Source organism: Cynocephalus volans, chromosome 10 (assembly GCF_027409185.1).
Source record: "Cynocephalus volans isolate mCynVol1 chromosome 10, mCynVol1.pri, whole genome shotgun sequence".
NCBI classification, from domain to species: domain Eukaryota; kingdom Metazoa; phylum Chordata; class Mammalia; order Dermoptera; family Cynocephalidae; genus Cynocephalus; species Cynocephalus volans.
This window is the reverse complement of record NC_084469.1, coordinates 40,167,461-40,195,328: the sequence shown is the minus strand read 5'-3', so window position 1 is coordinate 40,195,328 and position 27,868 is coordinate 40,167,461. Positions and strand designations below refer to the sequence as shown.

Genomic DNA, 27,868 nt, shown 5'->3' with positions numbered 1-27,868 from the left:
TGCAGCTTTCCTAAATACAGAGGTTTCACTCCTCTTTCCATGCTGGTAAAATGCCTTTGAAATTACTCCTGTGAAGGAATTTGCATTGTCACAGGTAATAAAAGCCTCACCGTAACGGCTAACATTGAGTTTGTGGTTAATTAAAAGTCAAGTGCTTCCCCATCTTTTACTGGTACAATTGATTTTTTCAATCTATGCATCAGACTTTTAAGCTTTATCCTTCATGACTTGATCAAACTTCTAGCCAAACAAGAACTTTCAAATACCCGTATTTTTGTCAAACTTCATCCCTAGTTCAGTGTCAACGGCCAGTTATAAATGTCATTTCATATACATGTCACTCATTTATTTATTCAAATATATATATTCAGTTGCTCAAAGGACCAAGAACTGCAGTAGGTGCTGGAGAGTACTATACTTGGTAACAATGTACTTACATTTGAAATTGCTGAGAGTAGATTTTAAGGGTCCTCACCACAAAAAAATGGTAAGTATGTAGGGTAATGCATATATTAATGATCTCAATTTAGCCATTATTCAATGTATACCTATTTCAAAACGTCATGTTGTACACATAATATATTAATTTTATTTGTCAATTGCAAAAGGAATAAAAATAAAATAAATATATCACTTTCAAAAAAAAATTAACATGAAAAAAGAAAAAAATCTAGGGCAAGAATTTCAGGTGGTGAGATTTTATGACTCTTTTTATTAAAGCTTTTTCTGGAGTTGTTTTACTAAAAAAGAAAAAGTGAAATTAATTTTAATATACTAGGGACTGAGAGAATCAAGTTGGTGGAATAGACAGTCCCCAGCGTCACTGTTTCCCTCAATCGACCAATTTACAACTATTAAAAAAGCAACGACTGCCAAGCTGGGGCCACTAGAGCTCAGGGGAAGAGGAGAGACCTACGGAATGCATGAAGGTGGAAGAAGCCACGATGAGAGAAAGAAGGGACTACTCTGCGTGTTTCAAGCCCTGGCTATTTCAAGGCTGGCCCTGGTGAGTGCACAGAGCAAGAGTTGGCAAAAGCCACATCTGTGCCGTTTGTGTGAAGTTGCTTGGAGACTGCAGGGGAGAGGAGGGCCTTGGTGGACCCCAGGCCAGCAGGACCACTAGCAGGGCTCCCGTGGACCCACACAGGAGTGAGTGGCCACAGACAACTGAGAAAAGGAAACTTCAGAGGCCGGTGAGTCATCGCAAGGGACCAGCACATGGCTCATCCCATGGGAAGTGTTTGGACTGTGGGCAGTTGGGGAGACGGGCCACCAGGGCAACATTGGGGCACAGCAAAGACAGTTGATCTGCTCCCCATTCAGCACAGGACCACTCAGTGGAGACTGGTCAGGAATATAGAACTTCAGGGGTGCAGTTTGCTGAAAAAACTCAGGCCCAGACCAGAGTTTCCACACAACCCAGGTGCACCAGACCTCACAGGACCCAGAAGTGCTTAGAAGGTCAACAGTTAAAACCCGAGCTGCACAAAAAGCCTTCCCCAGAGAATCAGCAGCAATAAAGCAATTTAGCTCAACCACAGAGCTCAAGTGCTGGTTTCCACAGGAAGGCCCCCCATTTTAGAAGTAAGCAAAGGACAACAAATTAGTTCCAGTGCAGAGTTTAAGGGGTGGGAACAGCAAATAATCCAACACAGAACTGGAAGAAAAACAAAATACCCACAGACCAGAGACAAAGTTCTGATATTAACCAGTAAAGGTCTAACACCACCAAAGAACACCTATAAAACCAAAAAGAACCAGAAGCCCCCTGGGCTCCTGAGCCAGAATGAGGGGATTCCGAGGACCTCAGCCACGCCCCCAACATCTGCATCCAGCTCAGTGATGACTGAGAGTCCACAGAACACCCCTAGATCCCCATGCCAGGGCGGGGGGGGACCGAGGGCCTCAGACATGCACCCTAATGTCCATATTAGCCCAGTAATGACCAACTTGCTGTCAGAAGACCCTCAGGCTCTCCAGCTGGGGTGGGGAGGGCTGAGGGCCTCAGCCACGCTCCTCCAATGTCTGCATCCAACCCAGTGAAGATCAACTTGCTGTCAGAAGACCCCCAGGCTCTTGCGCTGGAGTGGGGAGCATGCCAAGGGCCTCAGCCATGCCCCCCCTGATGTCCCCATCCAGCCTGGCGATGACTTCATTGCCACTGCAAGCCCCCTGGGTTCCCAAGCCGAGATTGGGGGGAACTGAGAGTCTTAGCCACACCCCCTGACATCCACATTTCAGCCTGGTGATGACCAACCTGCCACCAGAAGCCCCATGGGCCATAATCCAGGGTGGGGGGACCGAGGGTCTCAGACTTGCAACCCCAATATTCACATCCAGCCCAGTGACAACCAAGCCATTGCCAGAAACCCCCAGGCTCCTAAACCACAGTGGCGGGGAGCCTGCAGGCCTCGGCCACACCTCCCCACCCTCCACAACCAAACCAGCAAAGGAACTGGCTGTGGTCCAGCCCTGACCCCCCACCTCCACCTCCATTTCCCTACCCCCCCACCCACCCCCTCCCATTGCTCCACAACAACATCTTTTAAAGTAAAAATAATAATAATAATAATAATAAATAAATAAATAATTTTAAAAATCACTTGATGTATCATGGAAACTATGCTTTGTTAGCTTATTACACTGTATAAGTAGAATACATGGCAGTCGAAGCTTTTTAATCATATCAAATTTATTTGATATTAAAATCTTTTATAACCCTAAAAAATATTTAACATACTGTATTTAATCCATTAGATCTACAATATTATTTCAGCCTATAATCAATATAAAAAATTAAGATATTTTATATCCTTTCTTTTGTACCAAGTCATTGAAATCCAGAGTATATTTTACAGTTTATTCTGACAATTTTCATGAGACTAACCACTTTTTTTTTTTTTTTTTTAGAGGAGTTGAGGATGGGATTTGAAGCAGGAAAGGCCCTCAACTGGGTAAATTACTTCGATTATGGGGGCCTCAGTTTCCCCACCCATGAACGTTAGGAAAGCAAACTATGGAGCGCTTCATGAATTTGCATGTCATCTTTGTGCAGGAGCCATGCTAATCTTCTCTGTATTGTTCCAATTTCAGCACACATGCTGCCCAAGGCAGCACAGGACTAACCACCTCTCAAGTGCTCAGTAGCAGCACGGGGCTAGTGGCTACAATATGGGAGAGCACACCTGAAGTGAACAGGATGAGAAGTGGGGAGAGGGGCTCTCCAGCAGAGGGATGCATGTGTCATGACCTTCCAGCAGGAAGAACACAATCAGTATGAGAGACAAAGAGATCCAGGCAGGAGGTAGGTGGGGGCCTGATAACACAGAGGACATGTTCATTAATTTGGTCTTTATCTGGACGTAATAGTGAACCGTGCGGAGTTTTAAACAAGCAAATGACCTGGTTATATTTTTTGAAATCTCATTCCACTCTGTATGTTTCCTCATAAATTATTGGTAGAAGCACCGAGTCCTATGACCATATCATTGTTTAGAGTGATTACAATTCACTGAACTCCAAAAGGCAAACATTGTCCATTGCACCCACCAGAGTGCGGCCATATAGTAAGTCCTCGATGCAGTTGACCTTCCTATCAGAACATGCCACATCTGTGGATCCAGTCAATCAGAGAACAAAAATATTCTAGAAAAGAAAACCGTAAAAAATAACAATACAACTCAGGGGTCACTGAGTTCACCTGTGTCCTTCCTTTTCATTCTGTCGCCGGTTTAACTTCTTTCATCTTTTTTAAAAATTGACCTGTATTGATTATGCATAGTTATGGGATACAGGATTATATTTCAATACATGTATACAATGTGTGATGGTTAAATGAGCATCACAAGTGCACTTGTCATTGCAAAAACGTGTCACTTCCACTATTTAATTTTTGGAAAGGCTGTTCCTAAAGCTCAGCTCCGATGTTCTTTTACTCCCCATTTAAAAACAGTAATTTACCCACAGAATAACAAATTCTTTAAACTGACATTTAAGCTTTCAAATTATCTGAATCTGCTTTTCTCACCACTCTCTCCTTCCAAGAGGTCCTTCATACAAAGTGTAGTTTCCGACTGCCTCCTGTAGTCTGAACACACCTTGAGTTTTCGTTTCTTAGTTCTTCTGCTAGATCCTCCACCCACCGACTTTTATACCCCCATAGACTCCAACATTGCTTATGATATCAGACCTTGCTTAAAGGTCACCTTGAGTATCTCCATGGCTGAATCCATACTCTCTCCAGCGTCGGCTCCCAGAGCATGTTTCCTGCTTCTCCTGGGGTTGATGTCGTGCACAGCTCATATTACGTTTCCATACGTGTCTGCCCTCCCTGCTAGATGAAGATTCTGGAGGGCAGGATCCATATCTGATGTCTCTTGAAGACCCTAATCCATTAAATAGGATTTCTTTGTTTTATTCTGACTTAATAGATTGGTGACATGATATAAATAAGGACCTTGAGTCCCTTTTTCCCTCATCTAAAAATGAGGTCAAATTATGCTCCTCCAAACCTCTGGTCCTATGAAATTCCACTGTGAAGGGTCATCGGGGAGGACTCACCAGGCACAAGGCCTCAGCCCCCTCCCTAACTCCAACAAGAGAAGCTACACAGTTCTCCGTTCCACTCTCAGGCTTTCTAGAACATGTTGGAACAACAAAACCAAGTAAGAGGGGTTCTGCTAAGAAAATGTTTCCAAACAGCAGACTACAGAATTTTTAGTCTCTATATAGTATATAGACTATAATCCTTGAAGTGCTGTGACTGTCTCCATAATTTTTAGTAGTCACAGTAAAGTCTGGAGTCTGAGTCTCCAGACCAAATTTGCTTGGGTCGTATTTATTTTAAAGATCTGACATCAGAAATTTGAAGCCCACACTTCAAATAAAAAATAAGTTAATTAGGGCCGAGCCCGTGGTGCACTCGGGAGAGTGTGGCGCTGGGAGCGCGGCGACGCTCCCGTTGCGGGTTCGGATCCTATATAGGAATGGACGGTGCACTCACTGGCTGAGTACCGGTCACAAAAAAGACAAAAAAAAAAAAAAAAGTTAATTAATTAAGTTAAACATTAAAAGAAATAATAATAATAACAATGCCAACCAATCCCTCTTATCCCTAAGCTTTGAGGACAGTAGCTTCTGGGACTCTTCAAAGTTCTCTTTTTACCGCTCCAGTTACATAGTCATTGATTTTATATGTGGGTGATGATTCTTTGTGTTAAATTCTCTCTGTTCAATTTTTTTTTTTTTTTTTTTTTTTAAGTGTCTAGATTTTTACGTGCGGCTGAAGTAGTAGTCCTTTCTCTGCCTCCTGGCTCCTCCATGTGAAGAGGTTGTCCAGTGCCAGAATGTTCTCAAGTCTTCCACATCATCAGGTCCTTCACACATTCGTTTTTGTTGACATGTTTGTTTTGTTTGCCTGCTTGCTTTTTCATTTTCGTGCTGTTTCCTTCCATGCCAAGAGACACACAACCTTCTTCCTGGGTGGACGGAGGGACAGAGAGAGAGAGGTGTGGTTGTTCTGGTCAAGTCAAACACTTGGCACCACTTCAAGCTAATATTATTTAAATACTGTCAACATTTATGTAGAGAAGAGTCTGAGCCCTGCGTGGGAGAAGAGCTGGAAGGAACTGCTCTACTCATTGAGCAGCATGTCTCTTCTGCTGTCAGTAGATTCAGTCCTGACCACAACCTTGCAGACTTCCCACAGGAGGACAAAAGTCCCACAGTTAACAGAGCACGCCCGTCTCCTCATGTTCATGGAGTCGAGCAATGGGAAGCCCTAAACCTAGCTGATCCTGGTCATGCTTGTCACTTTCTATTTCAGGCATGCACTAGGCTTGGTTTAAACGGTGGCCTTCCCACCTGCACCCATTCCCTCTCACGCTTGCACACACCTTGAGTCATTTGAGCAGGAACATGCCATGAGCTGTGGAAAGAACATGGGCTGTGGATCCTGAGGCCGTATCCATGCTGTTCTGTTCCTGAGGCTTTCAGCCCAGACACAGTTCCTGCCATGACGAGTGATTTGCAAATGATTCCTACTCCTGGGGAGACACACAGAGAGACATCAAGCGAACGTGAGGAAATGTGTTCCCAAGCTCTGTTTACTTTGTAGTCACCCCAGAGAATTGTGTCACCTGGATTTCTTCCAGAAAATTCTGATACCTTTAATTATTTCTGCTCGTCCATCAGGAGCAGACCAGGTGCTCCTGATAGACGGCTTAAGGCTTTGCATTTGCAGGGAGCTAACACGATGCCAGCCAGCAGATTTCTTTTGAGAAGAGGGATTGGCTCTCAGCTTTGACCCGAGTGACCTCTGCTAACATCTCGCCTCTGGGAAGGCTGATGAATCGTTCGTAACCGAGATCTCATTTCTGCTCTTCCTCCTCCTTAGATTTCAGTTGGGCGTGGCATCTTCCCCTGGGTGTACAGCAGCAACAAAATAAAACTCCAAAATGGTGTTCGTTTCATTATACAGAAGCCAGTGGGCCAAGTCTTGTCATTCCAAGGTGAGTGGCAACTGCAGGGGTGGTGGTGACAATTCTGGGGGGTATTAACTGTCACCACCAAATCAGGGGCTTCACTCTTTCTCTCTGTGGAAAACAGGAGAATCACTCTCTTTGCCTGTGTTAGGGAGAATTTCCACCCCTTCTACCCAGGCTCAGTTTCCTGTGTGTTTACATTTTAGCATTCAGCTCCATCCTGTGAAACTAGCCAGCTTCGTTTATTACCAACTACCATTTTTAGCTGAAATGTGACTCTTCTGACCTTTATAGCCTCATTACATGATATCCTATCACATGCAATGCTGTAAAGTAGGATGAGATCATGTAGGTGGAAGGGTTAGTCTAAGGAAAGAAATTATTTGTATTAATACCAAGTTTACATTGGACGACTCATTTTTAAAAAAACATTTCAGAAAACACTCTGCTTTGGCAGGAGTGGATAGGGGCATCGTGTTTCTTTTTCTGAATGACAAGAAGAGAACCGAGTCCAAGACATCTCAGGACATAGCTTCTGTAAAGAAAAAGTGGAATGAAATGCTATATAATTTTGTTCATCTTTATGTCATAAATACCAAAAATTAAATTAATATGTTTAATTTATTTATATCCCTTTTCTCCTCCTGAGGTTTTGAATTTAGGTCCCAGTCTTTTGGCAGATTGTTGTCACGTCCTTTAAAAATGCAACTTCATCTTCATGTCCAATGGTACCTGTGTGGTCTTCTTTCAGATACATGTTTTAAAAGTTCTTTTGTTTCAAGAGTTTATGAGCTTACATTATGCATATTGCTAGAGAACCAAATGAGAAATTTCTGAAGCAAATGGGCCTTTTGTTTATACAAGGAGAAGATCAGAGTCAATAAACAAATCCCCTGCTCTTGAATGAATCACACTAAGGGTTGCAATGGAAACCAATGTGGGAGATTGAATTAAGGAGCTGAGTTGCAGGATATAATTGTGTGCAATGCAATGTGAGCCAGAGGTGGGGGCCTGAAGAATGGCCTGAATTATACAGCATGAATAACTCTAACTGGTCCAACTTCCCCTCTCCTGATTTTTGTCATCCAGTTGTTCCATTGGCTAGAACTACTTCATAATGTTTATAGCTTGTTTTTAGAGATGCAAGTCTCACATGTACAAACCCTGGCCGTGGTGATGGATTTCTGGAGAATTTCCAGGTTGGTTTGGCCCGTTTTTTTTGTTGTTGTTGTTGTTGTTTTTTTAACCCATTTTTGCATTACAAAATTGCTACGTTAATGCAACTATGATTCTGACATGTACTCCCCTCCCTTCCTCCATACCCTTGCATAATCTCCTTTTGTCCATTTATTTATTTATTCAACAAATATTTATGGACTGCTTGTGATATTCCAGGTAGCCAGGTGCCAAATAGACAGGGTCTAAAAACTATTCATCTCTAAGTTAATATGTGTAAAATCCCTTTGCTCTCCTGGAGTCTGTCATCTAAATATATATCCAAAATTTTTGGTTTCAGCCTTGAGTAAATGCACTCACCCCATCATTTTGCAGTCACACATCAGAGAGCCAAACCCAGTAAACTGTTTGGAATAACGTATTTTCCTCCTCAATCTCTCTGGTCTAAGATTCTAATGACACAGAACTTAGATTTTAAGGCATAACCATTTTACTAGGCATAATACTTGTAATTGCAAGTAATATAAAATGTTCTTAAGCAGCAAAGAGTATGTATTTACTCATGAGAATGGAATGTTCAGAGATAGAGTTGGCTTCAGGCATGGGTTGATCAAGGCCCCTAGCAGTACTTCTCCATGTCTCTCTTTTCTGCTTTTCTCTTTGCTCAGCTTTGCACTCAATTTGGCTTCCTGATCTTAAAATGAGTTGAGACTGCAGAACTGAAGTTCCACTGAGTTTAAAGCATTCTGTTAAATTAGGTGTTCATTTGAAAAAGTGGTTCCAGGTGTATGGAAAATATGAGCAGCAACTCATGATAAGGTTTTTAGTTGAAATTCCTGGAGAGAGAGGAATATCCTGAGTTTTTGAAACAGTTCTCTGGCCAGTGGAATAACAAGCAACAAGCAATTGGCTCAGGCTTGGATCACAGGCACATCACTGAACCAGTTCCAGTGGCCAGAGGGTAGGCTCCATCCAGCCAAAATGCATGGCTACTGCACAATGGGAGAAGGGCACAAATCATGTTGGAGGGAAGAGGAGGCAGAATGACATTTTCTACAGATATGTTGTTATAGTAAATAAGAATTTTAAAAATAATATAAGTCATATTTAAAAGTTATATGCAATTTAGCTAAAAAATTTTTGTTCCTTTCAGCAACTTGGGGCTTCGCTTCAACCTGGCTCTGCCCCTATTCCACTTGGAGAGCTAAGAAGTGGAGTAGTCTACGGGGCAACTTGCTGACCCCTTAAATATTGAGGTTCTGTTGAGAAGGAGGAAGGGGATGATTCATATTGGAAAGCATATGGCAGCCCTTGACCCCATTTCTATTGGTATAAAATAGACATTGTTTATCATGTTCTATGACATTTTATATGTCCCTACTACTCTGAGAGTTCTTTGTTAAACCAAGGATGGATGTTACATTTTATCAAATACCTTGTCTGGCATTCTGCCCGATTTCTAAAGATCCTTCCCTCTAACTCCTATCCTTTGTTCCAGTTTCATTCCCAGCCTGAGCAGACTGAGGCAGATCTATGGTGGAGACTGTGGGATGCAGACTTGAACTTGATCATAAAGCACATCAGGTAATAGGTGAACCAGATGGAACAGAAGCTAAAAATACTTTAAGAAAGTAGATTTCCAATTGATTTCAAAGTGTTCTGTGATATTATTAGATCTTAATGAGTAGAGACAGCAGAAGTGAAGTTCTGCTGAGTTTAAAGTCTTCTGTTAAATTAGGTATTCATTTGAAAAAGCGGTTTCCATCAGAGCCAACCAGAGTTATATTAAAAACACAATATCCTGGGTCAAAGTTCTAGGCCTGCAGAAACTGAATGTCAAGGGGTAGAGTTTGGGAATTATTCATTTTTACAAAGTTCCCACATGATATTAGCACATTTGATACATAAGCCCTCATTTAGTTTTACTTAACCTTCTCTATATTGGACATCTTTAAACCTACTCAAAAATTTTTCTGTGTACAGAGGGAGGAAGAGTTTCTAATTAATTTTCATGTACAGGTGCTGTATTCATATATGAATCCCTGCCTGTTATAAGGTTTAGGAGATAAAGCCTTAAAAGAACAGCATTGACAAGGGTCTCACATGTACAACTTTCTGTAATACGTAAAAGTTAATGGGCATGATATGCTGTTCCACAAATAAGAAGCACCAGGTTGAGGTTGAGATTTGGTTAAGATTCATTCATTATGAGGATCAAGCCAAAAGAGAGTTTTGACTGAGACAAGATAGCTCTGCGGAATAATCTGGAATAGGTAAACATCTTAGATGTGTTTATTAGCTCATATTTGTCTTCTTTGTCAGGAGACTTTACTCATCTCTCACATCTTACTTTGGCCCACAAAGCTCTAAAACTTACTCTGTTGTGGAAAAAAATTAGAGAATAATCTGCCATCATTTTTCCCATTTTCACTAGCTCTTCCCATGGAAGGAGAAATCACTCATCTCATTTGAGAAATCACACAACTCAATTGGTCTAGACATTTGTCTAATGAGTTACAGTAGTCTCCCCTTATCTGAGGTTTCAGTAACCTGTAGTCAAACCTGGCTTGAAAATTTAAATGAAAAATTCTACAAATAAATGATTTTGTAAGTTCTAAATTGTGTGTCATTCTGAGTAGTGAGATAAAACCTCTCCCTATCCTGCCCGAGACATGAATCATCCTTTTGTCCAGCATATCAGTGCTGTAGACACTTCCTTAGTAGCCGTCTAGGTTTTACCAGATTGATTGTTGCAATACCGCAGTGCTCGTGCAAGTAATCCTGATTTTGCTTAATAATGGCCCCAAAGCACAAGAGTAGTGATGCTGGTATATTCTTATAATTGCTCTATTTATTATTAGCTATTGTTGTTAATCCCTTACTATGTCTAAGTTAGAAACTTTATCATAGGTATGTGTGTACAGGACAAAACAGTATGTATAGGGTTCAGTACTATCCATAGTTTCAAGCATCCACTTGGAACATTTCCCATGCAGATGGTGGGGGAACTACCGAACAGGAATGAATCTGGCTCTTGTGTGAAAAGCACATCTGTGTTAGAGCTCAGGAAAGCTCGTCTATATCTCTCTTTCTCTCTGTGTCTCTCTGTCTCTGTTTCTCTTCTTCTTTTTTTTTTTTTTCCTTCTCTCCCTCCTTTCCTTCCTCTTTGTCTCTCTCCTGTTTGCAACAAAGCACGAGGCAAACTTTGGAAATCTACACGTCTGGCTGTGGGGAGTGTCTGCTCTACAGAACTAACTTTACTCATGGGCATATCTAAAGCTCTAGATAGAGAGAGGTTTGGCAGGAAGTATTAGGAAGTCCAGTTTCAGCATCAAGTCCATGCCACATTCTGCAGTCCAGCTCTACCAGGAACAAAGAAAGTATGTAATTTAATCATCAATGTGGGACTACCTTATTTTTATGTATGTTTTTAACTTAGGTTTTGAAAATTTTAAACATACACAAAAGTAGAAAGGATAGTACAATGAAGCCCCATTAACCATCACCTGGCTTCAAACAAGTTTCAATATGTTGCCAAATTTGTTGTATCTATACCTCCGCAAACACTACCTATTGCTGGTTATTAATGTTTCATGGTATTGTAAGGCCTAATTTACATACTAGATTGTTCACCCATTGTAAATGTATAAGCCAATGATTTTAAATAAATTTACAGAACTGTACAATCATCAGCCCAATCCAGTTTTTAATATTTCCAAATAAGGTTCCTCATGGCTATTTGCAGGTGATCCATACCCCTGGACCCAGACAGCCACTGACAGTCTGTCTGTATAGGTTTTGCCTTTTCTGGAAATTTTATATGAAAGGACTCATGTACTTCTTTCAATTAGCATACTATTTTTGAAGTTCATCCATGTTGTAGCATGTATCAGCAGTTTGCTGATTTCCGTCACTAGTAGTATTCATTCCGTTGTATAGATAGACCAGATTATATTTATCTATTCACCAATTGATAGACATATAAAATTTCTCAGTTTGGGGCTACAATGTATCATGATGTTATGAATATTCATACACAAGTCTTTCTTGGAAGCATATGTTTTCTTTCTCTTGACTAGATACCTAGCAATGGACTTGCTGAATTATATGGTAAGTTTATACCATTTTATATTCCCACCAGAAATGCTTCTGTTTCCCAGAGCCTCCACAACACTTGTTATTTTCTTTCTTTTTTATTATAGTCATTCTATGGGGTGTGAAGAGGCTTCTTTACAATTTTAGTTTATATCTCCCCAATGAATAATGATGTTGAGCAGCTTTTAATGTGCTTATAAGCCATTCGTACATCTTCCTGGTGAAATCTCTATTCAAATCCTTTGCCCATTCTTTTAATTGTGTTGTTTGTGTTGAGTTTAAATGTTCTTTATACATCTGGATACACATCTTTATTAGATACATGATTGTGAGAGAACTGGAGAAATTTAAGCATGTTTAATGTTTGATTGCATTAAGGAATTATTACTGATTTTTAAAATGTGATTATATACTGCAGTTATGTCTTTTATAAAAGAGTCATCTTTTAGAGACACATACTGGAATATGTAAGATGAATGCTAAAATATTTCTTTAAAAAATAAATAAAAGAGTAGATAAATGATTATAATTTTTTTTTCCAGTTTGCAGCTTCTATTTTCACTTTCTTAATGATGTCTTTTGAAGCATAAACATTTTTAATTTTTGTGAAGCTCATTTAATCAATTTTTTCCTTTGTCTTCATGCTTTTGGTGTCACAGTAAAGAACGAGTTGTCTAATCAGAGGTCAGATTTTACTCTAGAAGTTTTATAGTTTTAGTTCTTACACTTACATATGTGATCCATTTTGAGTAAATTTTTGTCTGTGGTGTGAGGTAAGGGTTTAAAGTCACAGCTTTTCACATCAGCATCCAATTGTCTGAGCATTATTTGTTAAAGAGACTGCTTGTTCATTGAATTAATTGCCTTGCTGCCTTGCCAAAAATAAATTGAACTAACTGTAAGGTTTTTTTTCCAGACTTTCATTTCTGTACCATTCATGTATGATGCCTCTTCTTATGCCAGTAGCACGCTGTCTCTGTAGGTTTATAGTAAGTTTAAAATAGGATAGTATAAGTTCTCCAATTCTGTTCTTTTTCAAAATTTTTTTGGCTATTTTTGGTCCTTTGTATTTCCATGTATATTTTAGAATATGCTTGTCAAGGTCTAAACAAAGCCTGTCGGAATCTTGATAAGGGACTGTACTGGTAGGGGATTGTGTTTCATACAAGATTTTCATGGGGATTGCATTGAATCTATAGATCAATTTTCAGAGAATCATTATCTTCCTAATATGACCACAGTGTGTCTTTCTACTTATTTAGAGCTTCTTTAATTTCTTTCAGCAAATATTTTGTAATTTTCTGTGTAAATGTTTTGTAAATTTTGTTAAATTTATTCCTTAGAGTGTTTTTAATGCTATTATGAATTGAATTTTTTAACATCATTTTCAAATGGTTTATTACCACCATATAGGTATACAACTGATATTTTATTTTGATCTTGTATCCTGTGGCTTTGCTGGACCCATTTATTATTTCTGATAGTTTTTTGTGGATTTCTTGAATCTTCTACATTCAGGTCAAATGATCTATGAGTAACATTATTTTATCTCTTCCTTTCTAATCCAGATGCCTTTAATTTCTTATTCCTGCCTTATTGCACTGGATTAAACCTCAAATACAATGTTTGAATAGAAATGTTGAAAAAAAAATCCTTACTTCCAATTTTAAGGGCAAAGTATTCAGTCTTTCATCCTTAAGAATGATGCTAGCTGTAGGTTTTCCATAGATTCTTTCCCCTTCTATTCCTTGTTGATTAAGAGCTTTTATCATAAATAGGGGTTGAATTTTGTCAAATACCTTTTTTTAGTCTATTTGGATAATTATGTGTTTTTGTCCTTTATTAGTAATTGGTATACTATATTAATTGATTTTCAAATGTTAAAGTTATTTTGCATTCCTGAATAAATCACATTTGGTCATGGTGTATAATTCTTTCTATATACTGCTGGATTTAATTTGCTAATATTTCCTTAAGGTTTTCTGTATCTGTAATAATGAGGAATATTAGCCTGTAGTTTTCGTTTTTTGTGATGTCTTTTTTGACTTTCATATCAAAATAATACTAACTCAGGATACATGAGAATTGTTCTCTCCTCCTCTAATTCATGAATAAGTCTGTGAAAAATTGGAATTATTTCTTCTTTAAGTGTATAACAGAATTCATTAACAAAGCCAGCTGGGCCTGACTTTTCTTTGTGAGATTTCAGTTACTAACTCAATCTCTTCATTTGTTGTACATCTATATTAGTTCATTTTTTGTTGCTTATAAAAGAATACCTGAAGCCGCGTAATGTATAAAGAAAACTAGGTTGATTTCTTACAGTTTCAGAGGCTGGGAAGTCCATGGTCCAGGGGACACATCTGATGAGGGCCGCCTTCTTGGTAGAAATGCTCTATAGAGCCCTGTGACAACACAGAGTATCACATGGCAAGAATGGTAAAAGCCAGAGCTCTTTCATGTGCTCTCCCTATAAAGCCATCAGCCCATGTCCATGACAACCCATTAAACCATCCATTACTCCATGAATGGATTAATCCATTCATGAGGGCACAGTTTTCATGATTCAATCACATCTCAAATGCCTCACCTTTCAAATACTATAATCAGATTTCCCACCTTCTTAACACTGTTACAATGGGGATCAAGTTTCCAACACATGAACTTTTGGGGAACACATTTAACCCATAGCAAGATCCATGTAGATTTTCCATATCTTCTTGCAGCCATTTTGGTAATTTAAATCTTTCTAAGAATTTTATCATTTCTAATCTAAATTATCACCATTGTTGGCATAAATTTGATCATTAGTATTCCATTCTGATCCTTTTAATTTCTATTACGTTGTTAGCAATTTCATTGATATCTGTTCTGATCTTTTGTATTTTCTTCTTTCTGCTTGCCTTTGGTTTAGTTTGTTTTTTCTTTTTCTAGTTTCTTAAAGTGGAAGTAAAAGTTACTGATTTGAGATCTTTCTTCTTACCTAACATACTAATTGAGAGCTTGGAATTTTCCTCTAAGCTTAGCTGCACCCCATAAATTTTGATATATTGTGCTTTTATTTTCATTCAATTTGAAATATTTTCTAATTTCTATTGTGATTTCTTCTTCATTCATGGGTTCCTTGGGAATCCTTGGGAATTCCCTGTTTTCTTCCCATTGTTGTTTTTCATTACTGTTTAACTCCATTGTGGTCAGAGAAAATGCTTTTTATTATTTGAATCCTTTTAAATATTAATGGTTTTATGTCCTATCATATGATCTACCCTAGAGAATCTTCTCTTTGCACTTGAGAAGAATGTATATTCTGCTATCTGAGCATGTAGTGGGTGGCATATTCTATAAATGTCTGTTAGGTCAAAGCAGTTGCTCATGTTGTTCAAATGTCTTACATCCTTGCTGATTTTCTGTCCAGTTTTCCAATAACTACTTAGAGTGGGACAGAGATGGGAAAGGGGTAAGGAGAGGAGTGGTAGCAAGAAATTGGGAAAGGGCCACAGAAAATGATTACATTGTATAATGTTGAATACACTGATTATCCTGACTTGAGCATCCCATTTTGCACACAGATATTGATATTCAGTGCTGTACTCCACAGATAGGTACAAGCAATTATGTTTCAATAAAAGAAAAATTGAGATCATACCCTAAGTATTGTTCTATAACTTCCTCTCATGAATTAAAAATATTTCTTGGAGATCCTTACAAATAAAAGAGAGAGAGAGAGTGAAGAGAAAATGGGATATTAAAGTTTATTATTGTTGAATTGGCTATTGCTACTTTCAATTCTGTCATTTTTTGCTTATTGTATTTTGAGTCTCTGTTTTAAATGTGTATGCACTTATAATTGTTATGTATCTTTCTGATGAATTGATAGTTTTATCCGTATATGGCCCCACTGTCTCTACTCATATTTGTAGTCATAGTTGCAGTCTTCAAGTATATTTTGTCTGCTATTAATATAGCTATTTCAGATTTCTCACTGTTAATACTTGCTTTCAACTTTTTAGAATCTAAAGTGTCACTAATAAAAAGCATGTATTTGGATCATTTTTGTTTTGTTTTGTTTAAATCAAGTGTGACAATCTCTGCCTTTTGTTTGGATTGTTTAGTTCATTCACATTTTATTAGAATCATTGATATGAATAGATTTACATCTGCTACTTTGCTATTTTGTTTGCTGTATGTCTTGTGCTTTTTTCCTTTCTTCCTTCTTACTGCCTTATTTTTTGTTGAATAACTATTTTTAATATATCATTTCATTGTCTCTAACTATATAAATATTTTTAGTTATTTTTTAGCAGTTTCTGTGGGAATTATAGTTTGCATTTTAGTGTATCACAATCAACTTTAAATTAATACTTACTTAATTCAGGTAAAATACAGAAACTTTGCCCAGAATAGCTCCATTACCTTCTCCCTCTTTTGAGCTAGCATTGTCATACATATTGCATCCATATATGTTATAAACCCAACAACATGATATAATAATTACTATTTTATGCAATCTTATATAAATATTTAAAGAAGTTGAGAGAAAAAAGACTAAAATGTACGTTTATACAATCTTGTATGTTAATCTACTACTTGGCAATTTATAGTCCTCTTTACTTCTTTATGTAGATTTGAGTTACCATCTGGTATTGTTTCCTTTTGAGCTGGAAGAACTTCCTTTAATATTGCTTGTAAAGCAGATCAGCAAGCAACAAATTCAGTCATTGTTGAGGAATAGTGCTTCTCTTTTAAAAATATCATAGGAGGAAAGAAAGCTAATCTCCACAAAGTTTAGTTTTTAGCTAGGAAGGAAATTGACTTTACCTATGTATTAATTTAATATATTACTATTTATATTTATATAAAATACTTTCAAGACAGTGATTGGTGATAGTAAAGTTAAAAGATTAGTTGTTTAAAAAAATGTTTTAAATGAATATTTTACGTAAAATTATGGAGTTGATTTGGTTATTTGACCAAAGCATGTGATGTTCAGGACCTTGATCAAGGTACCAATCTCATTTGGTGGCAACTTAATGAAATCTTAACCAGCTACTTCAAAAGATATTCTATATTTATAGGCCTACAAATAAAACAACAATATAATTCCATGGCGTCTTTGTTATACAACCAGCAAGGCCAGATTTTATCTCTGTTTGCATTTTAGGTCCTAAGGGATAAAAAAAAAAAAAAAAAAAACTCTGGGAGGATAAGGCATTGGTAATAACTCAGAAATTCAACGGGAAAAATTAGAAAAGGTAGGAAAAATCAAGCAAAAACCACTAATAAAAATTAGAATATTGAAGTGATGGTCTTATTTATTTGAAGAGGGGTGTGTGTGTTTTGTAGTGTGTGTGTGTGTGTGTGTGTGGTATAAGTTCAAGAACAAGCCATGTGAACTGTGTACTCCACTTTATGAAAATTACCCATATTACACATGCTGGATGGATTAATGGTGTATAAAAAAAAAAGGAAAGTCTGTTAGTTTTACTTCCTAAAGTTCATTTTTCCTTGTGCTGTCATATAATAGTTCATCTTCAGTAAGTATCTGTACCTTGGGACAGAGGCCTCCAGGGACTTGGCACATAATTTATAACAATAATGAAAATGGCGTGCTTAGTATTGATAGCCATGGGGCCCCTGCATATTTGGAGGGAAAGAGAAATTATATCACCCATGAAAAGGCTAATGAGATAGGCAGATTTCAGGGGAAAATGATCTTTTTGTCCTGCCCTTAGACCTTGTTCTACCAGTGAGACTTAACGTCTGAAGTGTAATGATTCCAGCATGTTCTTTCAGAGTATAAAATTATATGACATAACAGGGTGAGTTACCCAGAAGTCAGAGCTTTCACCAATAAATGCCAACTTAATTGGATTCCTTAATTATGTCACTTTCACTCCAAGGACATAACCCCAGAGACAGTTTGAGAACTGGTTTTCAATTCAGTATCTCAGTCCCCAACTATCAATACAGTCTTTGAAACAGATAGCTGTGGTCCTCTGCCACTTGGGGAGTATTTGTATATTTGACCATTGTAAATACAGTTCTGGGGATCAGGAGAAAATTCAGGAGAGGGGACAGAGATCTGAGAGTTAAAATATGTGTAAACCAGGTTGGCCTGTTTTACAAGCCAATTCAGATCTCCTTCCATCTCTTTACTCAGCAGCTGGGAGTCAGCCCTCTTGAAGCAGGTGGAATATCAGGATGCTATTGGCCCTCTGCTAGCCAGCAATTACCCCCCTTTGAATCCAGATGTTGCATCAGTACAGGACTGTTTCAAAATGGCCAGAAAATCTTGTTTCTGTTTCAAGTTTTTCTGAAACCTTAGGATCTTAAATATGAAGACACTCTCCAAGATAGCAATGTGCTAGCTAGTGGGACACAGGAACTAATCAGAGAAAAAAGGCATTTGGGATACATTAGAAATTCAATATCAGCTTCGTAAAGTTGTTAATAATTAGCCACAGCTTTTGTCTCTACCCCTGCAGCTAGTGACATGAAAGTGATTAGGTTTCAAAAAAACAGTTTAAGCTTACTAAATGTATTAAGTAACAAGGTTTTTAATCAACAGTTTATTGATTCCAGCAGGACAGCTGTGAGAGCAAAAAGCTCTAGATGTTGGTAGAATGGACGTACACACCAGTTCACTGCTACTTCAAAATCAAAGCAATATATATTTTAGAGTAATTTAATTCTTTTCTTTGGTAGTCCAAGACAAGGGGAAAGTTGTCGAAATAGCAAAAATATTATTCTGACATAAAACCAGGAGCTTTGTACCTTTCTTTTTTCTCTCCTTTCACATTTACATTTTAGACAAAAGAGGTTAATAATGTTTCACTTTTATAGTGGGTACTTAATAAACATTTCTTCAGATTTCTGACTTAAAATATCATGCCTAAGGCAGACCACTAAAATAAATGAAAATTCAGAAATATAAAAACTGGCAACCATACTAAAAATGACAGGCAGTATGAGGCTAATAGAACTGGATTGAGAAACACGGATCTTGGCTTTCTCATCTGAAACAGAGACCTCTACAAACAGACTGAAATATTCTTCATGCCTAATTTTCTGTAAGCCATTCAGAAATGCAGAGCTAAAGGCAGAAGAAGACTAGGCAACCACCCCTCTATTATGTGGGGGTTACATTTTGAGGCAGCCATGCCACTGGTCACCATGTTTGTCCTGTCCCTCTGCCTGGACTGTGTTACCTGATGTAAGCTGAGAACTGAGGTTGAGTCATCCATCAGCCGAAGGATTCCAGAAAGAACAGAGAAGATGTAAGAGAAGAAGTTATCAAAGCAGAATTTTCCAGGGCTGAAATGTTACAAGTTTAGAGAGACATAAATTTTCAGATAAAAAAAAAACAACCACAGATTGCCAAGTAGGCTGAAATCTAGACACCCCTATGTTCTTAAAGGAAAGAGGAATCAAAGGATTTTGTTAATTGTGGTTCTTCTTTGGGATGAGAGTGTAAGGATCTTTCATTTTCTATTGTCTGTATTTCTATATTATTTGAATTCTTATTTGACAATGACATTAAAATCCAAAAATTTAAGAATAATTCTGTTTCGATGTAACTAATGATGCACTTTAATCAAGAAATAATAGAAATTTAGAGGGCAAGAATGAGGCAGATATGGTATAAAAGGCATGCCAAAAGACAAAGAAATAAAAATAAACAAACAGAGAGAGGGGGTTTATTGCTACAAATGTGCAAAAGTGAATGGAAATGAAAAAAATCATTCTTAAAACAGAAAATGAGAAATACAGTAAATAACCCCAGATGATGTAAGCTTTTTATTTTTTGGACAAAATAGATAAGGAAAGTAGGAAAAAAAACATAAATTGCTTAATTTCTCATCTTTTATAAGTGGACTTAAAATACTTATTATTGCTGGACACTAAAAGTTACAAAAATACAAAGATAGATTCTTAAAAAATTTATACCACTACATGCAATCTATGTTATTTTCAAAATACTGAGAAAGATCACAACAACAAAAAATCTGTATAGACAAAGACATAACTAAGGAAATAACAAGAAAGTAATATCAAATAAGGTGAAAGAAGTAAGACAAATCTGTCTGGATAGTCAACAAAACGTTTTAAACTTCATTAGTTTTCAGGCCTCACACTTCTTCACCTCTCAGAAGTTGTTGACATTACTAAGCACCTCCTTAAGACACTTTTTCCCCTTGACTTTCGTGATACAGATTGAGCATCCCTTATCTGAAGTGCTTGGGACTGGATGTCTTTCAAATTTTAGATTTTTCAGATTTTGGAATATTTACACAATTCTCACTGGTTGATCATCCCCAATCTGAACACAAAAAAATCTGAAGTGCTCCAAAACCTGAAGCTTTTTGAGCATTGACATGGTGTTCAAAGGTCTTACTTACAGGAAATGCTCAATAGAGCATTTCGAATTTGAGATCCTCAGATGAGGGAAGCTCAACCTGTACTATACTCTCCTGATAATTCCCCATCGTCTCCTGAACACGTGTCCTTCTCCTGGCAGATTTAACCTTTGAGGCCCAGACTTTAAATATGGAGGCTGCAATTTGGGTTTAAATATGCTCTCAAATTCTATAAAGGCAGCAAAGTAGAAGGCACATATACCCACTGCTTCAGTCACCGTATGTCTGACAGTGACCCCCAAATTTATCCTGCTAAAGCAAGTCTTTCTTCTGAGCTCCAAACCCGTACATACCTCTGTCCACTTGTCTTCCCTCAGAATGCCTTAAAATCACCTCAAACTCAACATCGCTGAAATTGAAATCTGCTTTTCCCTAAGGAAGAAACCAAATCTTCCCTATCCCCGTGACAGTCATCACCAGCACAGTTGCTCAAGGTGGAAACCCAAGTCGTCTTTCACACTTCCCCATGTCCCCAGTGAGACGCTCCTTCATATGCCCACTACCACCACCTTAACCATCGCCTCTCAGGGGGTCTCCTGCCACACCCTGCTTTCAGGTCTTCTTCCTTCAATCAGATCCCTCTAAATGGGTCTTCACACTGCAGCCAGAGCAATCTTTGGAAATACAAATCAGATAAGTCACCACCACGTCAAACCCTTTGGTGGCTTTCCTAGTTCTTTGGGGACAAAACAACTTATCATGGCCTATGAAGCCCTCAGTGTCCACCCCCTGCTTACCTTTTCTATCACCTTCCTCTTCATGGCCTTCCCTCATCTACGCTGGCCTTTCTCAGGGACTAAAAGGGTCCTTTCCCTTTTGCCATGAGCCCTTTGCATATGCTCTTTCCTCTGGCTGGCGTGCACTTGCCCCGTCTCTTCCTTCTATTAATTATCATTCAGGTTTCAGATCATATATTGTTTCTCAAAGAAACATTCTCTGACCCCCAGACAAGTGCAGGTCCCAGATAGATACCCTCGCATAGCACCCTGTCCTTTCCCGTTAAAACATTCATCTCCATTTAAATTACGTGTGTGTTTGTATGTTATCTGAGTAATGTCCATCTTCTTCCTCTAGACTCTAAGCTACATGAGGCCAAGGATTATGTCCAGGAAAGTGCCTGACATATGTTATAAATACATTTTTGCTAAATGAATTTATTTATACATATATCATACGTTCTTATAATCATTCATTTATTTAAAAAATGCTCTGTTCCTTTGGAGAGCAGAGGAGCTTGGACTTGATATATTTTCAAACAAGTTATAATCAGACTATGTTTCTGAAGATAACGTCTTTTTCGCCCACAACTATGTTTTTGTAAAGGCAAAGGGATTTTATTTTAAATGACTCTCTTTTCTCTGAAACAAGAGCAAATCAACAGCTGGAGTATCCATGGGGTCCTATGGTCCATTTGTTTGGGGATAGTATACATCTGCCTTGTAGGACTTATTTCCACTTTATATTTGGACCTGTGCCTAAATGCTTTACTTTCCAAACACATGCCACAAATCAACAGCTACAGTTGTTCAGAAAGCTGCCTTTATACATTTACATTAGAGACCAATGAGACATTCCCTACGGCTATGTCTGAAACTCATTTTGCAAATATGCCTTTGTGAAATGCAGGATATATCAAGAATTTGGTGCTGTTACAAAATGCTTTAAATTCTGCAATAGTATATTGCTGTCATGAAAAATAAAGTTTGATTGTGCAGCTACCTATGAGGGCCCACAGCTATGTTAGAGGTTATAGACCCCATCTCTGGCCAAAAGCTGGGGACAGCATAAAGAAGCTTATAAGAAACTGAAAGAGTGTCACACGGTAGTATTACACTAGCTTGCTTTCCACTTTTTAAAAAATCTATGATTGTCTTCGTAAGGCATGAAAATAATGCAAATGATCTCTGTTGTAGAACAGCACATAGTTTTATGGGATCTGTGAGGGAACTGAAGAATTTATTGGGTGGGACTGAGACAAACTTAAGTCAGTTGCCAACCTAGAAAATTTGATAAAATTTTTAGCCCACAACTGAGAGTGGGATAATCAAATGGGAGCTACAAAAATAGCTTTTTCAAAATAAGGAAAAATTTTCAATGTACATGAGGAAAAATATTTAAATATGTACAAGAAAGCACTACGTTTTTATTAGAATGGTTAAAATTAAAAAGACTGAGCATACCAAGTGTTGGTAAGGATGGAGAGCGACTGGAGCTCTCAGAACAGCCATTTACCAGTTTCTCAAAAGTTAGACACATTCTTATCATTTCACCCAAGAGAAGTATAAAGCACTTCTTCCTACAAAGACTTGCACACAAATTTTTATAGCAGTGTTATTTGTGCTAGCCAAAAACCAGAAATGGTCCAAGTGTCCATCAAAAGGTGAATGGATAAACAAATCATGGTATATCCATATAATGGAATACTACTCAGCAATGAAAACAAATGAACAAAAACAACATGAAAATGAAAATAATTATGCTGAGTGAAATAAGCCAGAACAAAAAAATGAGAGAGAAGTCTATATGATTAAATTTAATATAAATTTCCAGCAAACGCAAACGAATTTATAGTAATGGAGAGTGGATGAGCAGTTACCAGGTGATAGCATGGATGGGTGGGCAGAGGTGGGAGAGAGGATTACAAAGGGGCATGAGAAAATTTTGGGGTGATGAATATGTTCATTTTCTTAATGGTTATGATCCCATGGGTGCATATATATATGCCCAAATTTATCAATTTTTAAATTTTAAATGTGTGCAGTTTGTTGTATAATATGTGCAATTATACCTCAATAAACCTGCTTTTAAAATGTGTGAACATCCAAAAAGAAAAAAGAGAAAGAATATTAGCAATTTTCATGAGAAAGAATAAAGTCTTGGGGAAAAAAAAACACATAAAAAACATTCAAATATTTTTTTAACTAGCAAAATGAAAGATACAAACCAAAACAATGAAATACAGTTGTTTCCCTATCAAAATGGGGAATCATTTCCAAAAGGCAATTTCAGTGTTGGGGACTGAGTTGTGGGTATAAATGGTGCAACTAGAGGACATGCAAGTGATATGTATCAAATACATACATGTCAAAGTTCTTTAAATGGTTTATAGTAGTTCTATTGCCTCATTTCTAAGACTGCATCCTCAGGAAGTGATTGAAGATGTGCACAAACACCTGCGTGCAAGGACGCCGTGCTCGTCAGTGCCTGGCCCACTTGCTATCAGATCCATGTCCACCTTTGCTACTCTGCTCTTCATCAAAGGAAGATATAGTTTTCAGGCTTTTTTGTCTTCAGGTTTCTAGATAGTTTTAGCCTTGGCAGAAAATTGGGAGATCAGAAAAAGGGAGAACCCAAGGTACATAACTCTATCTCTGCTTCTTGTGGCCTCTGTCTTTTCTGTGCTTTAGCTGCCAGCAGATAGAAAGCTCTTTCTTATGGTTCCAGCTCCTCTGAAGCAGTCTCTGCTAAAACATACATCAAAAAAATATATGTGCATGTAAAAAGTGGTGAAATCCAAATGAAATATGTAGTTTGGGTTACTTGTACTGTATCAGGTGCAGTGCCTTAATTTTGACAATGCCTGTGGCCATGTGGGACCTTGGTCACTGGGGGAAGTTGAGCATAGGGTTTCTCAGTACTCTCTGTACTATTTTTACAATGTCTGTGAGTTTTAAACTGTTTCAATATAAAACAATTATAATAAAAAAGACATGAAATAGTAACTATCTCTGAGTAATTAGATTACTGGTCATTTCTATTTTCATTTTATATTTCCTAATTTTTCAAATGCTGCAATGTACAGATATTACTTTCATAGTTAAAATTGCACATATATTATTTTTTAATGTAAAGATAAAAAGCAGTTTACAAAGTAATGTGTATGGGAAGGCTCTGTTAAAAAAAACAACTTGGTGTTACAATGTGTATAATTGTATGAGCAAAGAAAGTCGTGGGAAAACACATACTAGCTTTTCCATATGGATTATCTGGAGAGGAAGGAGTGGAAATAAAAACAGGAGTCAAATGTATTTTATTTTTTTAATCTAGACATCTTTGTGTTTGTTCACTTGTTGTAAGGAGATTCCTTTTTAATTTTAAAAACATCTAGTAAATAAAATGTTTAAAAACTCTATTTTAAAATATATAAAGCTTTAAGCAATAAAGATTGAGTTAATTTATACTTTTGCTTTTAAGTATTTATGCAATTTCTATCTTCATTTCAAATTTGAGACACAACATTATGTATACTGTAAAGTGGAAGGGTTTATACATGGTGTTGTTAAGTTAAAAGAATCTACTGAGAAGATGGCAGAATAGACGGTCCCCAGCATCACTCTGTCCCACAATCGACCAATTTACAACTATTAAAAAGCAACAACTGACAAGCTGGGGCCACTAGAGCTCAGGAGAAGAGGAGGAGAAACCTACAGAGTGCATGAAGGCAGGAGAAGCCACGATGAGAAAAAGAAGGGACCACTTTGACCATTTCCAGCCCCAACCATTTCAAGGCTGGCCCCGGTGAGCACATGGAGCAAGAGCTGGCAAAAGGCTGTGCCCTTCCTATGAAGTTGCTTGTAGGCTGCAGGGGAGAAGAGGGTCTTGGTGGCCCTAGGACAGTAGGACCACTAACAGGGTTCCTGTGGACCCACATATGAGCAAGGAACCACAACAACTGATAAAAGGAGCCACTCAGAGGCCAGTGAGTCATCGCAAGGGACCAGCATACAGCCTGCCCCATGGGAAGTGTTTGGAGTGTGGGCAGTGGGGGAGATGGGCCCACTCAGGTAACACAGGGGCACAGCAAGGACATCCGATCTGCCCTCCCATCAGGGCAGGACCACTCACTGGAGACTGGTCAGGAATATAGAGCTGCAGGGGGTTTAGTTTGCTGAAAAGACTCAGGCCCAGACCAGTGTTTCCACACAACACAGGTGCACTAGATCTCACTAGACCCAGAAGTGCTTACAAGGTCAACAATCAAACCTGAGCTGCACAAAAAGCCTTCCCCAGAGAATCATCAGCAAAGCAGCAGTTTAGCTCAACCACAGGGCTCAAGTGCTGGTCCCCATAGGAAGTTCCCCCATTTTAGAAGTAAGCAAAGGACAACAAATTAGTTCCAGTGCAGAGTTTAAGTGGTGGGGGTAGCTAATAATCCAACACAGAACTGAAAGAACACACAAAACACCAATGGATCAGAGACAAAGTTCTGATACTAATCAATAACAGTCTAACAACAAAGAACAGCTATAAAACCCAGAAGACCTGAAAGTCACCCAAGCTCCCATGCCAGGGTGGGGGTAGGGCCCAGGGCCTCAGCCATGCCCCACCCTTCCTCTTTCCTCCTCTTCCCGCTGTATCTCCCTCCCCTCTCCCCTCCCCCCAACTGCTCTGCAACAACATCTTAGAATGTCAAAAATAATAATAATTAATTAACCAATTAAAAAGAAAATTAAAAACAAAAATATTAAATTTTCTGCTTGAAAGAAATTTTAAAAAATAAAAATAAAGAGTCTATTGAGACCATTAGTTAAAAACAAAGGGTACTTTGGACCAGATTATCATCCATGATATAGGAGAAAATCAGAAGTGATTATATGTGTATTTTGTATGAAATGAAAATATTTTAAAAGTATTTTTACCTCACAAGATCTCTGCATAATTAATTGTAAATTAATAAAAATAAACATCTTTGTATTTTTAAAATAATACAGTTTACTTATTTTTATAGACTTTCAATTTGGTATTTAGAAAATAATAATTTTTCTCTTGAAAAGTAGCCATATAAAACAAATTTTAGTACCTGCGTTTAAAAATATTTGTGATATATCATGAAAACATAAAAGTCATTACAAAATAGCTCAGGGCTACATATTTCAAAAGAAAGAAAGAGATTTCTGACTTGATCTGAGACCCGAGTGTCCTGGAGGATTTGGTCCGGGAATTGCTGTAGTTACGTTGCCGATATTGTTACCATCTTCATTGTCTGACATCCTCAAATCTTTAGTGTTCCATTTATTATACTTTTGATGTCAAACCATCAACTACAGTCATAAGTCTTGCTTTACTAGCAGAGAAATGGGGCATTCCTAGGTAATGGGTATTTCCAAATATCTTTACAATGGAAGAAACCAATTATCCTTATTTATTGATTATTTGTTTTTGCTCAAGAACAGACCATTGGAGCATCTTAAGCTCTTCAGTGTTAGAGAGTTGAAGCTAAGTTTAAGGCTAGACAGGGACCAAGTAAGCCCACTGAGCTTTTGTAAAACTCACTTTTTCTGGGGAACATGGGACTATTCTTATAGCAGAACAGAGACATACTTAAGAAATAAACAGCCAGTCCACGTGTCAAGCTGGGTCACAGAGCTCTCTGCCCCATCCTGTGCAGGTCGTGAGTTAGGTAGTTGAAAAAAGATCCTGGCAGCTTTAGGCATGGTAGACATACTTTATTCTTCAAATGTGAGCCTCACAGACATGCTTTATTCTCAGACACAAGCTACACAGACAAGCTCTGCCTCACTCTGCTAACACTCCATGCTCTGCTACCCTTCCGTGCTCTGCAAACCAGTGGTTCAGAGCAATTACTTTTATACCACGGTACACAATAATGGTCACAAGCCAAGTGCATAACATCATTACCACAGATATGCTGAATCAGTAAATGGAGATACATGCGCAGTTACACTTGCTTGGAGCCATACCTGGTTTGAACCCTGGCTGGTGATTTAGTAGCTATGTGACATTTAGCAAATTACGTAAACTCACTGGCACTCAGTTTCTTTACCTGGTAAGAATACTTATTTCAAAGAAATATGGTGAGGTTTAAATGAGATTATGTGCTGTATGCCGAAGAAAGTATGTGCATCCATAAATGTTGGTTGAATCTGAAGTCTAAATTTTAATATTTGTTAGGGATGTGGCAAACACAGTATTAAGCATCCATTACCTGTTCAGTAGCATTGCTGTAACAAACATAGTTTATGGCAACTTAAGTTGCCATTTCTTACCTCTCCCTTTTTTTGCATGCTTCATGGGAGAATGGACTCATACTCGTGATATTTTACAATTTTGTCATTCCACGTGAAAATCGATTTCTGCATCTCCAGCTCTATCTTTATTTGGCTTCTGAGTTTTGTGTTATTTGAGAGCTGTAAAGATTTCTTAAACACAAAAAAACTTTTTGTGATTTCATAGTCACTAAGTGAGCAATTATTGCTTAAATCATTATTTGTAAAGTTTCATCATTCTCAGGCTGATGTTCAAGCAGCCCTCAACGGTCTAGGAGGTGGTGGCTCTCTGGCCTTAGGTGTTGGTTAGAAAGAATGTGACAAGTGAGCCTTCGTAAGTCGGGAAATATAAACTATACTTAAGACGTAGGTTTGCTGTATTCTGATGGTCAGCAGCACCACCTCTTCTCTCCTGCCTGAAGAGAGGCGAGCCTTATAAATTCTGTCCATGCTTGCCCTGTGGACAGTGCTGAGCATTCACTGTCTGTGTTCAGGTGTCTTTGAGGTTAGAGGAGGTGGTGGGAGTGCTCCCCAGCTGGCCATCTACGACTTTCAGCCGTGCCCTTGGTACCAAATCCACCAGCAATTCAGGAAGGCAGGAGCACTCCTGGGGAGCACGGTGTGAGATGGGGCTCCTCTCGACTTGCTCTCAGGCCACAGCATGACTGACATCCCAGGACACACAGAGAGG

The 27,868-nt window shown here is 38.2% G+C and overlaps 1 non-coding gene across 1 annotated transcript; it reads right to left on the bottom strand.

Annotated features, from left to right (window-relative positions):
• Positions 1–3,010: 3,010 nt before the first annotated feature.
• On the bottom strand, positions 3,011–3,115 carry LOC134389781 (U6 spliceosomal RNA). Its single transcript, XR_010024755.1, has one exon. It is a non-coding gene; the product is annotated as a U6 spliceosomal RNA (small nuclear RNA).
• Positions 3,116–27,868: the final 24,753 nt, after the last annotated feature.